Here is a 12,520-nt window from a genome sequence, read left to right as displayed (position 1 = left end):
TGTTGAACAAGTGTTGCAATTCTCACCATTGTATTTTCTTATTTTTATTTGCATTTTGCAGAAGTTCCCTCCTCTTTTTGAGCTAGGATGCACCCCTCCCCCCTAAAAATTGCAAAGACCCAAAAACAAGACCCCCCTAAAAAGAGATGCCTCTCAAAACAACGCTCCCCCCCTAAAAATTTCAATGGCACAGTCTGTGCCCTGACCCCTCCTGCCCCCCTTAGGTGGGCACCCCCTGCATTTTGCATGCAAAATTGGAACATTCACATAAGAAATAATCAAAAAGAACAAGACAAAAAGGCAACTTTCGACTTTAAACACAAGTACGTCGCTTAATGGACCTTGAAAAAAGGCTAAATAATGGCCAGGTGTTGGTCAAGTGACTATTCTTAAATTCCTAGCTGCTTTCTCGCCGAGTGGCATACTCTGTACGCCATTCATGTTCTTGCAGGTCAACGGCGGAGAATTGAGTTGAGACTAACCTGTTTTGGCTTAGATCTTAGGAGCCATTCATTAATTACATAAGGATAATTTTGGCATTGACTCCCTCCCCCCAAGGGTAAGTAATACAGTCCAGTCACATTAATGTTACCATCTGTCAAAAGCCAGATTAACCACCTTTCGCAGAGCGACTGCTGCGAGACGTGCAGGAAGAGTCACTTAGGTCCCTGAAGGTGTTCTCTGGGATGTTGAGCCATGCCAACTCTAATGCCGTGGCCAGCTGCGCTAGATTACCCGGATGAGGATCCATGGCGCGAACAACTCGATCAAGATGGTCCCACAGATGCTCGATTGGGTTTAAGTCAGGTGAGTTTGCTGGCCAGGGGAGGACGGTAAACTCATCCTGGTGCTCTTCGAACCACGGATGTACACTGGCAGCTGTATGGCACCTCGCATTGTCCTGCTGGAAGATGCTATCATCCTGAGGAAAAACAATGCGCATGTAGGGGTGGACATGGTCCGCAAGGACAGATGCGTACTTGTATTGATCCATCGTGCCTTACACAATGACCAGTGAACTCAGAGAATGCCAGGAAAACATTCCCCAGACCACAATGCTCCCGCCTTCAGCTTGGACCGTTCCGGCAATGGTTGCAGGGTGGTTCCTTTCAGAGGTTTCACGCCTTATACGCCAACGTCCATCTGTCTGATGGAGCATAAAATGAGATTCATCTGAAAACGCTACCTGTCGCCACTCAGTGGACGTCCAGCTGCTGTACTGGCGTGCAAATTCTAGCCTTCGTCGTCGATGAACAGCAGTCAGCATAGGTGCACGAACCAGGCGTCTGCTTCGGAGGCCCAGACGCAGCAATGTTCACTGAATAGTAGTTTGGGAAACACTTTTGGTAGCCCCTTGGTTCATTTTGGTGGTCAGTTGCTCAATGGTAGCCCGTCTATCTGCTCGAACGCATCTCCGCAACCGTCGTTCGCCTCTGTCATCTATGGCCCGTGGTGCACCACATTTGCCACGTCGCTGATTTTGGACAGTCCCATTTTGCCATGCACGGTACACTTTTACCACGGCGGTACGTGAACAGTTCACATACTCGGCCGTTTCGGGAATGCTTCCACCCTTGGCCCGAAAGCCAATGATCATGCCCTTTTGGACGTCGGATAAATCGCTTCGTTTCTACATTACGCCAACAATTAAAATGTTTTCCGAAGCCCTCACACACCCTTTGTATACAGGGCCTGATTACCGCACAGGCCTACTAGGCCTGGGCCTGGGGCCCCCTCTTCCTAAGGGGCCCCAAATTACTTAAAGAGTTATGCATAGCATTACAACTATACGAAAAATACACACATTATTAAAATAATAGCCTTCAGGGTGCCTCCAAATTATTGTGGGCCTTGGGCCTCACTTTTAGTTAGTCGGGCCCTGTTTATATATGCTCAACTGCACTGTGCTGCCACCTGCCTTCTGTGATTGGTTATTTAACTCTGACGTTGAAAGTATGTGGTGGTCACATTAATGTGACTGGACTGTGCATTTTCACCCACCGCCTCCTATCTTAGGTAAGATTCCATTTAATTTTTTCAAAATAATAAAATTACGAATCTTACATCACTGGAATCATTCTTGAATTCACTATTATTGAATTCTCTTTATAAACCTTTCTGTGTAGAGAAATATTTACTTCTAGTAAATATTTCTCTACACAAAAATCACAAAAAAATCTAGACATTGTTTTCCGACAAAATTTTTTCTTTATAATGCGATACTAATTAAAAATAAAACATACCATGCAGATACACAGTGTGATTCTTTTATTATATTTTACACTATTCATTCTTGAAAAACAAGTAAAAAACAGCTCATCCTATGCCTTTTTTACCTTCCAGAAGCAAATAAAATAAGATCTCTGCTTAGTCACTTGACCGCGTGATTTCCAATTTAAAATATCGACTTGGAAAATATTACGTAAGAATCAGTCCAAACCCCCCCCCCCCCCCCCCCCCCAAGTAAGAGCATGTAGAGATCTTTCCAACCCCCCTTCCTCTTGAGACCTTTAGGTAATTAATGAATGGCCGCTTAAGAGCTCTTATTGCACTTGAACTAGTCAATTGGTTTTGTTTAAAATTCTATTTTATGCCTTGTCTTAAAACTCTCTAAGCAAATCATCCCTCATTTTATTTGTTTCTGTAGTATTTTTCTGCAGAAAAACTTTTCCTTCAAGTAACTTAAATCATGTTTCTTTTTTTTTCCTTCAAAGTTTTCTATAGAGACTCAACTTGCAGCTTTGAAGGACTTAAAGGATCTACACAATGAAATATGCTCTGAGGGGTGAAAACATATAATCATAATTTAATATGTTTCATCCCTCTTCCTTTCACTTTCTTTTTTGCTCTTTCTGGTTAAACATTCCTGAATTCTTCAAACTACAAATAATCAATGTAATGGGGAAACATATCATTTTTTTAAAACTTCTATGCTTCTACTTAAAGTTAAAAGTTGAATAATATGATGAGCACATTTTATGGAAAGTAAAAAGTTGAGATATATATATATATATATATTAGTTAAAATTAACAGTTTACGGTAAATTATATTTATGTAACGTTATGAATTTCAAATAATGATAATATATCATGTATTTTATTTATGCTTGTGTGCACTCCTTTACAGTTAGAATGGAACTGTACTATTTGTTATATTTGTTAATATTGTTTTGTTATTTACTATATACATTTTTTTTTTTTTTTTTTTTTTTTTTTTTTTTTTTTTTTTTTTTTTTTTTTTTTTTTTTTTGCTTGGGAATAGTATTTTGCTCTTTAGAAAAGGAATTTTTAACATCTTCTATGTCTGTGATATTGAAATTATTTCCTTGCCTTTTCTATGCTGCTGAAATTCCAGTTTCCATGTTGCAACATCTATATTCCTGTTGCTGCAAACAGTTTTTTCATACTACGACTGTGATACTTAAATTATTTGTTTTATTTTTAAATTAACTATATTTAGTTCAAATTCTTTATCCAAGTGAATGCAATGATCAAATTGAACATATATGAATACATCTTATGTGTTTCATCTGAACTGCTCATCATAAATAGTGATAAACTGTAATAATTATTTCTGCAAAGTTAGGTGTAGCCTTCACTATTTCCCTCCTGTATTTTTTGGGAGTGATGTACGTACAAAAATCTTTTTATGTGTTAGTTATTTGTGCAGCTTCCTGTTTAAAACTTTGATTTATTTTGTTTCAATATTTTAACCATTTTGTAACTTATAAAAGAGAGACATTATTTTGTTTTTCAAATAGGATTTACTTAAACATTTAATTTAATATATTTTGCTCATAGAATTGAAGCATATAATTTCTTCAATTGCTTAGTCACAGTCATAGTGAGAAATTCCTCAACATGCTCATAATAAGAATGATAAATTCCTATTATATGTGTTTAAATATTCCAAATTGAATCTAAAATTGTGTACATAGTGTACAGAAAAATTTCTTTCCAACATGCATAGGGAATTAACGGAATCACTGGGATCTTGAAGATTATCTGGTTCTGTCATAAAATAGTTTGATGGCATCATATTTAATCTTGAGAAATCATTAGTTACAGAATTTGTGGGAAATTCTTTATGGTATTATGAATTTCAAAAGAAAAAAAAAACTTTTAATTTATTACAATGAAACTTCTATGAGCGGCCACCACAGTTAACGACAAATTTTCCAAGCCACCATTTTTTTCTCCTATCAGCCCCAAGTTAAAAGTTCTCTTCACTCCAAGTGACCAGTTATATCCCTTCAGAAAAATTCCTTGCTCCATATATTAAATAGTAATAGTCAAAACAGTGGTTGGAAGTAGTGCGCTACAAGTAGCGGCGCTGAGGTAGTAGCTACAATTTTTTATAGTTTGTAGTGTAGCGCACTACTTAAAAAAAAAAGTAGTGTAGTTAGTAGTCCAATACGAAAAAATTGTTGTTGTAGCGGTTTATGGAAATTTTTTTAAATAAACTTTTTTTTAAAAAAAACAACTTTTTTGTGCCAGTCAAACAAATATGACTGGCGCAAATTTTACACAAGTATATCAGCGGAGGCAATGAGAAATAAGACTCATAAAAATACAAGCTGACCTCTGGCATATCATTTTGACGCCATACATTCTATTTGTTTGACACCACTAGTTTGCTTGTATCGTAATTTTCATTTTTCATGGTTAGGACGGGCACGCGAAAATTAAATTCTCGCAAAAATAAGTGCTTTTACAGTATTCACCAAAGAAAGAAATTGCCCTGGTCCGGCATACAATAAATACGGGGATTACCAATGTTCCATAAGATCACGGTAACAGACATTTTTGGAGAGAAAAAAGAATTACTAATGGATAATTCTTAGAAATATTCCATGTTCAGATGAGCTAATTTATCAGTCTAAACCTTTTTTTGTTCAATCCTCTTACGGTGTGTGTGTGCGTGTATTAGGGCATCCCAAAAAAATCAAAAGTTGATTTTTCAAGTCGCACACCCTCTTACGTTTTCCTCTTGTGTGGAAACAACTGTAAAAAAAGTTTCATATAACTTAATCAATGGTAACTTGTGCCGATTTCCATCTGAAAGTGTGAACCAGCACCAAATAAATTCAAGTAATTTTTGGCCAAATAAAAAAAGTAAACTTTTTCGAAACTCAAAATTTCTGTTGATAAAACATTGTCCCTATGCCCCACATGCACCACAAAAACATTTATTCAAATTAAAAGAACATTTAGGTATCCCACACTTGGCGTAAAATTTATAATTTTCTTTAAAAAATTAATTTTTTATTTTTAAAAATGAATGGTAAATTTTTACAAAATTCTCAAGCTGAAAAATACAAACAGTAAATTAGGTAATAAGCGTTAAATTAGGTAATTAGCGTACCGGTAATTGTTGTTCTTCTACAATATATTAAGTCTCCCACTTAGTAATGGATTTTTTCAAGGTCAAGTTAAATTTTTTATTTTAAATATATTATTTTTTTAGTATTCATTTGCAAATGTTGATCTGAAAATGTGTTCGCTAATAATTTTTGAACTTGATGCTTTATTTAAATACATGTGTAATTTTTTTTAAAGATAAACAGAAAAAAAAATCCATTTTTGAAGAAAATTTTAAATTTTTGGCCAAGTGTGGGATACCTAAATGTGTTTTTAAATTTGAATGAATGTTTTTGTGGTACATGTGGAGTATAGGAGCTCGATATTTTATCAACAAAAATTTTGAGTTTCTAAAAAAAGCTTTTTTTCCCTAACTTGGCCTAGCATACAGGTGCTGGTTTACCCTTTCAGATGCAAGTCGGCACAGGTTGCCGTTGTTAAAATTATACAAAACTTTTTTTCACAATTGATTTGACATAAGAGGGAAATATAAGAGGATACGTGACTTGATAAATCCACTTTCTTTCTTTGGTTGATATCCTAGTGTGTATGCTTTTTAGTCATGTACTTATTTTTTGAAAAGTAGCTACTACATTTCAAAAGTAGTTTGTAGTTCGCTACAAAAAAAAATGTAGTTTACCAACCACTGAGTCAAAATTTTCGAACAAATTGTTTGAATGCTTCATGACTTTTAAGATTTTATTCAGAGTCAAGAAGAGAACTTTCTTGTGGTGTTCTGCAGATCGAGCTTACAGCTGGAAAGTCATTATTATAATAACTCTTTTCCTCATAGTTGGAAACTAAACAGGTGTTTCAGGAAACATTGAAAAAATAAATAATTAAAAAACAATAGTTTGAGAAATAGTTCAAAAAAGAAATAATTTAAAATTTTCTCATACTTTTAGAGGTTCAAGAATTTGTCTTTCCAAAATATGTGAATTCCTCTGAGCAAAATTAGGTAAACAAAAGCATAAATAATTTTTTGATTCAAATATTTTAATACTATTAACAGTCAGTACAATAACTGATTTTTCCAGGAATAGCTGGTGATCTGGTCACTCTGGAAAAGTTTCACTGTAGTAATAACTGTAAAACTTTTCATCCTGTCTTGTTAAATATTGAACAATCTCTTGTATTAGCATCGTAAAGTTTTTTTTGTCAGTGTATTATATTTTACTTTTAAGAAACTTTTTCATCTGAAATATTAGATGAAAAAAACATAATTTTTACGACTTTTCTATCATAATTTCCCTTTCCATTTATAGCAATAGATTTCTGAAGTGGACATCTGTGATAAGAGAAATTAGCTGTTTTAAATGAAAACTATTTTATCCAAAACTCAATCAGTGAATTTTGAGAGCAGGGATTTCCCCATATGGGAAGTTACGGGAAGTCACTATGACTTCTCAAAGTTTTTTCCTTATTTGGCAAATTTTGTTTGACAATTCGGCAGATTGTATTACAATATTGCTTTAAAAAATGATGCGTATTTTTTCATTGGGGAAAATTCGGAGTTCATTCGGTAAATTGAGAATGTTCCCCTCCTAAAAATTTAAGCTTTGAGTGCCCAGTCTGAGAGATATTATTATTGTTTTGGCTGAAAATTTTAATGTAAAGAGTCAATCACCTTAAAATATTTCTTTAGTCTTTTTTAAGTTATTGAAGACATTTTCAGCAAAATTAAGTAAACAGCTGATGCACGAATGTAATTATAGTGTAGTCATATAATTCAGAAGTCTCAATCAGGAATCAATACTCTTGATTCATTTTAGTGCAATTTGCAGTGCAAATTTGTTGCAATCAAATGTCCTTAAAATCACTGTAGTTCTAATGATTACTGCACTTTCTCTTACAATCATGGAATGAAACAAATATACTTGCCAGACAGGTGAAAAATTTGTTAATCCATTTATAGTCTAAATAATTGTACTCCGAAAGGTGAAAATTGAAATAAATATGTAAGGAGGTAAATCATTTTATAAATTTCAGTAAAAAGTTTACAAATGTATAGAAATTTTTAATGTGCTCCTCATCAGTATAAAGTAGCATTTTTGCTAATGCATAATGTAGACTATTTTCGGATTTGAAACATGGAATGTGTTTAAAACCTTTTTTTTTTTTTTTTTTTTTTTTTTTGTTAACATTAGCATCATAAGTGAAGGCCTGCATAAAAATTTAGACTGAACCACAAACCACAGTTAAAACATAATTATGAACTCTGTGTATTATGAAGTATGAACTTCCGTAATATTCAAAATAAAAATATGAGGAGTGAAAGGCGTATCAATTGTAAACTTGCTGCAATATTTAAATTGTTCATATTAGATAAATGTGCTGACTTTTCATTGAAAGAAAATCTTTTGAAAGGTTTCTGTTTCAAATATACTCTTTACTGGATGACTTCCAGATTGTAGTATTTTGATTAATATTGATCACAGATGTATTTTAAGCTTTCAACATCCAAAACCTCATCATTTGTTAATTTCTTTGACCTCAGCTTCATTTTGGAAATTGTAAATTATTTCATGCCTTATATTAGCTCTGGGAAACATCCCTTTGATCACTTAGGCGTTTTGAATTTAGATTGAATGAATTTTTATAAATCTAACACATTGTTAAACATTTGTGGCATGAAAGTTCCAGTTTTACATTAGTGGGATACATAAATATCTACTTATATCTCCCCTCCCCAGTATTTTTTGTACTCTTTCAAGTTGCACAATTTATTATTATTGATTTTGGAATTAATTATCTGAAATACAAGTGAACTTATGTAAATTGTCCCCCTTGTTTATGTTTTGCCTGTGGCTAAACTTTTGCGCAGGTCTGTAAATTATAACTCAAACAATATGGTTTTTTCCCCTCTAATTGTTTATTTGCATTATATTTGTTGTCAAAGCACTTGGAGATGTTTTTAACCATCGTTTTTATCCATAACATTGTATTTAACTGAATGAAGTTTTTATTTAAAAAACTAAGCAAAAAAATTATGAATTTATTTTTATGTCTTGTAAATTGTCTTTTCTTTCTTTACTTGTTTTACCGATATTTCTTTAAATTATATGTAATTCATTTCTTCAAAAATTCATCATTTGTTACTGCATATGAGTATGAAGTATACTGGCCTTAAAAATTTATTTAATGTACAACCGGTTTTTTGCGTCTAATGGGCAAATGAATGAATGTAAAAACAAAATTTGGAGGATATGTGCATTAAATGGTTTTTTATTGAATGCGTTATAGAAATTTGCATAAGTGTATTGAAAAAACGATTTATAACAAAAAAAAAAGCAATCTTTGCGGAAAAGTCCATTTTTGAAGAAAACATAGCATCACAATGTTTTGCAGTAAAATGTCATATAAACAATACAAAAATGGGTTCTAATAAGGAATGTGTCCCCTCAAACTTGAATTCATTGGCAGCATCGATTTTCCGTGTTGTTTATTAAGTTGTTGAACACTGCAATAGAAGTGAAGATTAGACACAGAGTAAGCCTTGTTCTAGCTCATATAACTACCTTGGAGGAAGATTTAAAGTATCAACCTGTCTGCCAAGATAGTCTCATAGAGGTTCTATCAAATTCAGATCTGAAGATCGGGCTGGCCCTTCCAATTCATCCCAATTCATGATCCCAAGATACTCCAAAAAAATCCCAGCTCAGTGAGGTTGTGCATTACAATCCATCAGAATGAAGTCATTACCAATAGCAGCAATGTATGGGTGGACATATGGATCAAGGATCTCATCCCGATATCTCAAACTAGTCGGAGTTTCTCCATGGAGCACATGCAGGTCAGTGTGACCACCGAGCAAGATCCCTGCCCAAACGATGATTCCACCACCTCTATAACTATGGTCTTTCAACAGTGTTAGATTGATGGCATCTATTATTGCGCAGCTTCTTCCAGATCAGTAGATGCCCTGATTAACTCTCCAATCTAAAACTGGACTCGTCTGTGAACAGCACAGAAGCCCATTGCTGCTGAGTCCAGGAAACATGTTCTGTTGCCCAGTGTAAGCAGATCCTTCACTGTGGTCCTTTGAGGGGAACACACACAAGTGGTTGTCTTGCATAGAGGCCTGCATTGTGAAGACGATTTCACATCGTAGTAAGAGATTCTTCTTCCTGATGCTACAAAGTGGTCTGCAACGAGCTGCAGCACAGTGGTGGTTCTTCTCCTTCGGTCCGAAAGAAGTAGAAAACGGTCTTCTGCAGATATTGTAACTTGTGGTTGGTTTGAAACAGTCTTTTAGATACGGAATCTTCGGATTGGTATTGATCCTGAGTTGCTGAACAACACTATGAAACACATTGAGACGTCTAGCAGCAGCAGCAGCCTGCGACAATCCCATTTCCATCCATCTTACTACCCCCTACCTTTATGAAATCGGGGGGGTAAACGATGTCTCTGAGACATTTTCTAAACTGTATTGACGATTGTCACCGAAACTGCCAACAACAGTTGAAAATCAACACAACTTACCCAAAAATACGAAAGCTTGATATTTGCTTTTTTTTTCTCACTCATAAAAATTTGCTCTTTTCTATAAGATAAAAGTAGTAGCAACCTTTTCTTTATGAATAAAAGTTTGTTATTATCATTCATGCAAACTATGCAGTTCACTGTTTCTGCCATTTTTTTTGTATGGTGAGCTTTGAAAAACATGTTATACCTTAACTTTTTGAGGCCAGTGTACTATACTTCAGTAATGACTTCATTCGAATTATATAAATTCCATAAATGTGGGTCTTTGAAAACATACAGAACATCTTTTGGAGCGCTATTTCTTTCAGAAAACAAATCTGAGGCAAATGTTTAGTACCAATAACATAGCTGCAATTCTCCCTAAACATTCGGCAGACACACAAATTTTGATGCCTCCTCCAAGCTCAACAACTCAGAGGCAAACTTTTAATTACCACTAACAGTGCTGTCAACTCTCCCTGCATTTGGCAGACACACAAATTTTGATGAATTCTCCTGATTCAACAAATCTGAGGCAAGTGTATAATTTCCCAATATTTTAGCTGTCAGCTCTCCTTATTCATTTGGAAGATTTCCTAACAAAGTAAAAATCTCCCGAATTTTCATTTAAACAACAGAATTCCCCCAAAAAGGGATTTTTCAATTATTCAAATTTCAGAAGAAATCCTTACTCACCTATTGAAGTAATTGAAATCTTTTCATGCATGAGTATGAAAATTGTATGAATAAACTTGTTCAATTTTGAAACATGTTTCTTTTCAAATACTCATTTCATTTCTCTTTGCAAAACTTTTATTTCCAAAAAATGCAGTGAACTTAATGAATTCTGAATTTTTACTTGCTCCAAGGAACATTTATTATCCGGGGCTGCGGAATCCGAGTTGTGAAATCAGACTAATTTTAGGGTAAATTAGTCATTAGTCGTAAATTCCAAAAGCCAAAGTCGGTCATTTTGTCCGCAACTCTGCCGCAGCTACTGAGTAGGAATTGAAGTTGTGGAGTCAAAGTCAGACTGATTTTGAATGATAAGAGTCCGAGTTGAAGGCTCTAAAATTCCAGGAGCTAGAGTCGCTTATTTTTCTTCCAAATCTGCAGCTCTGTTAATTATCCGTTATACGAGAAAAGGAACTCACATGCCTCTTTTAAAAAATTCTCAAACCTAAGAGTTTTAGGTTTTTTTATTAACTTTAAAAAAAAAGCCCAATTCCCGAATTTCGGGTCCTGTACAGACTCAATTTAAGAAATATCTACCTGCAATATAAGAATATAAGAATCTCTTTTTCGGTAAAACTTGTCACTAAATTTATTCATGCAAAATCTCCCAAATTCCATGCTAAGTCTTCCTTATTTTCATCTTTCAAAGTGGCAGCTGTCCAATGAAGCTAGCTACATAATATTTCAGAAGTGGTATCAATATGTTTGTGTTATTCTTCAAAATTTATCAGAAATCTTTCAAGCTTTCTCTTTTTTTTTTGCAAATATTTGGATAGTTCTTTTTGCCATGAAAATGTATAGAAATTTTTCTTGTTAGTAGAACAACATCATAACTCAAAAAAAAACCATCAACAGCATTATAATTTTTTTACAGTTGCTTTATTTAACAAATTCTACTTCTTAAATTTAATCAAAACTTCTTAAAGTGATGTCTATCTTGTCAACAAATCAAAAGCGGCGCATATACAAAACATTACAAGCACAAATAAAATAGTACTTGCTTCAGATTTGTCAATTCTTAAATGCTCTATGCTTATGATTACCTGCGGAATGCGCTTACTTTATGTATATATGCTAAACAGTGACTTCTGCTAAATCTCGTAAGGTGAAATATTAAGAAATTTATTGCATGTTCTGTCATCTCCTTACATGACATGTGCAATTTTTTACTGTTGAAACGTCCAGAACATTTTCTCTTTTTGTCAATACATGTCTATATCTCTAGTCTTTAGTATTCTCTTTTCAGTTGATATGTGTATGACGGTCAGTTTTTTTAATTTTTATTTTTTCATGTTATTTTATGTGATGAATAATTAATTGGTTTTTGCTCGAGTTTCAAACTAAAACTTCGTGTTTTAGAATTATGGGCAATTATGAAAAACGGTTCAATAAATAAATAAATAAATAAATAATTTGAATTTTGAGATCTTGAATTCAAATTATTTTTTTTTATTTTTTTGCAATCACGTGTGTGTTTGTGCCTGTGTGCAGGTATGAGTGTGTGTATGTGTGTAGGTGTGTGTGTGTAGGTGTGTAGGTGTGCATGTATGAGTGTAGGATATGGACGCATCCTGGAGACAGTTTTCGCTAGAGGAGCAGCATCGTGAGGCTGGTCGACGGTGGTGCTGCAGAGGGAGACGGGGGGGGGGGGGGGGAAATAAAATCAAAGGACGCCAAAACAGTCAAATGAGAACAATAAGCAATGTGATTGCTCAAAAACTTCTGCCAGTCTTACAAAGCAACAAAATTGAAGTCCTAACGAAAATTTTATGTTATTAATAAATATTGTTATTAATATTAACCTGAGAGAGATCGCACACCTAACAGTGACAAAAGAGATCGTGCGGGTTGACTGAGTTACCCCAATCAGTTTTATCTAAAATTTTCTATAAATCATCGTTTTCTATCTTTTCATAATCTGCAAGTTTACGCTTGCACGCCAGTATTCAAAGCGTGA

Source organism: Uloborus diversus, chromosome 1 (genome assembly GCF_026930045.1).
Source record: "Uloborus diversus isolate 005 chromosome 1, Udiv.v.3.1, whole genome shotgun sequence".
Classification (NCBI taxonomy): Eukaryota; Metazoa; Arthropoda; class Arachnida; order Araneae; family Uloboridae; genus Uloborus; species Uloborus diversus.
This window is presented reverse-complemented; position numbering follows the sequence as displayed.